Source organism: Nematolebias whitei, chromosome 8 (genome assembly GCF_014905685.2).
Source record: "Nematolebias whitei isolate Nwh7 chromosome 8, NemWhi1, whole genome shotgun sequence".
Lineage (NCBI taxonomy): Eukaryota > Metazoa > Chordata > Actinopteri > Cyprinodontiformes > Rivulidae > Nematolebias > Nematolebias whitei.
Window position 1 is genome coordinate 1,540,804 of NC_056505.1, and position 2,659 is coordinate 1,543,462.

The window sequence follows — 2,659 nt, forward strand, 5'->3', positions numbered from 1 at the left end:
CCAGCTGTGAGTGTCCCCTTTAGGGCATGAGGGTTCTCCTACCTACACTCTGTCTTTTCGTCAAAATTTTTATCAATTGCATTGAGAGACCTGCTAACCAGACCCATAATTTACAGTTCGTAAGATGTGTAAAGAGAGAATCTGAGAAAGTTTCACAGGACAAGAGCAAAAGCAGGAGGGAAACAGGAGAGGGAGAAAAAGTGTGTGTCTTCGTCGAGAACGATCAGGAAGTGATGACAATGACAATGTTCATAGAAGACAGAAGCAGAGAACAGGAAGTCTAACAATTTTTATATGTTGGTATGTATTTATACAAAATAAAAAAAAGGAGATACTGTATATGGATGCAGCTGGAGAGGACATGGAGGTAGTTGGGGTGAGGACAGAGGATGCAGCAGACAGGGTGACATGGAGGAAGATGCCGTTGTGGAACAGCCAAAAGAAGACAATACAAATATTACATATTTACACTTATTCTTGTTGAATAAACCATGTTAGTTTTAGACCAGAGTTTCAAAAATCTTTGAAATGTTAAGCCTATCAGTCTAGCAGAAATATGGCAAAAGGGAGTTGCTGCCTCTCTCCATTAATAATACTTGTTCCACAGTTTGTGAACCATGCCCTGTCAAGGACACAGTGTGAGAGATATTTTGTTTTGTACCTCTCTCCTTATGTTTTCTTCCCCTTTTCTTATCTAAGCAACAGTGGCAGCATATCTTAGAAGCTGCAGCCCCCTGTACACTTCTGTCCATCTTTAGGACAGCTGTACGGAAAGTAATTTCATTGTACTTCACTGTGCAAGGACAATAAAGCACTCTCATTCTGATAGATTAAACTAAAGTAGCTGTGAAATGAATTGAGACATGCAAAATAAACACACTGCTGAAATTTATTTTTTTATGATAGATTGAAAGAAAATGAATGACTACTATAATGGAGGATTAACTACATTATATAAATATAGTCTCTTTATAGTTAATCATTGTAGTGTAATGAACATTTTCTGAGCTGCAGTCTTGATGCTCTTGTCATCATCTTGTGCTTAAGAAAAAAAAAAAGATTTGCATTCAATCCAAGATTGATTATGATTTCACAGACTTCCAATATCTTACAGAACACCATAATACTCTAAGATTAAGCAGCAGAGCCCATTTTGATTGAGAGATGGACAAACCGTCTGACTCTTTCAGTCTGGGTGTATTGCTGTGTGATACTTACACACTGAAATTTACTGATGGCTTCACCTGATACCACCTTCATCAAAAAATATCTTGTTACATGATTTTGCCTTTTAAACTCAATAACTTGGTTGATTTGAATTTTAAAGCTGGACTGAGAGTGATTGAAAGCTTTGCAGCTGATAAACTCTTTGAAATACCTCGTCTGTGTATCGTTTATTCAGAATGAACGATTTTAGACAGAAATTATTTTGTAGACAAAAACAAACCTGATAGTGCAGCCACCATGCTTTGCAGCACCACATTCCCTTTGATGGTTTCCCAAGCCAAATACATTGTGAGATCTGGAAAAAATATAGACTAATCTTATAATCCAATCAGATTTAGAAGCACAATGAGACATCCGCTTGTGAACAACAGAAGCCCCCAAACAGCTCAGACCTTGTAGTTGTAAATCCGGAACTGTAATTATGTTTCTCTATTTCCTGTGAGTCAAACTTTTACAGTAAAAGAGACTTTGGATTGATGATTGCCCCTCATTCTTGGGCTCTTCTGAATGGAGTTTACTTATCACAATTTCGTTTCCTTTATTTAACCATGAATATCCCATTGAGAGTAATAATCTGCATTTCAAGGAATACCTGCCCAAGATAAACAGCAGCAACACAGTTGCAAAGGTTTTCTTTGTTCTTTTGGCTGTACCCTTCTTCAGGGATTGCCACAGTGAGCGAGCTCGCATGAAGATTTGTCAATAGATACCTTTTCTGACACAACCACTGACCAAGGAGCTACTGTAGCCCATGTAGCACAGGGCTAGGGCACCAAAGGAACAGATGGGGGAGGGGTTAAAGGCTTTGTTCAAGGGTTCAGAGTGGGGCAAATGAGGGTGGAGGCAGATGTAGGTGCTTCACCTTCCCCATCCAAATTTTTGATGTTATGGTCAGGACGTTCGAACCTGTGACCTTCTGATCACAGGCTTGCCTTCTTTAACTTCCCTGGTGCCAGTCCCCCTCAGCTTAGGTACAAATATACATAGTTAAAACTGACAAGATTAGAATAATAAAAATAATAATAATTATAATAAAATATTAATGAATAAGACTTAAGTAATCTCAGTTTAGCTTTAAAAGTCCTTGGTGATATGATATATTTTGGTTTCCTGTCCTTCTGTAATATATTCCATGCAAAAGCTGTCGAGCGAACAAAAACTTTTTTTTTTTTTTTTTACTCAACTCAATGCAAATGGAAGAGTAAGCAACAAATAATCTTGGGAGTGAATGGAATGAGAACCAACGCGTCTCTTTGCAATCTGGTGCAAATACTAGATGCAAACAGTCCGAGTAATATCCTGATACATGCTCAATAATCCAGGTAGAAGAATCTATAAAGTTAAATATGGTCCTCTGGACATTCAAAAAAAAAAAAAAAAAAAAAAAACCCAATGTAGAAACGTTGTAGAAACGTAACTATGCATACATATA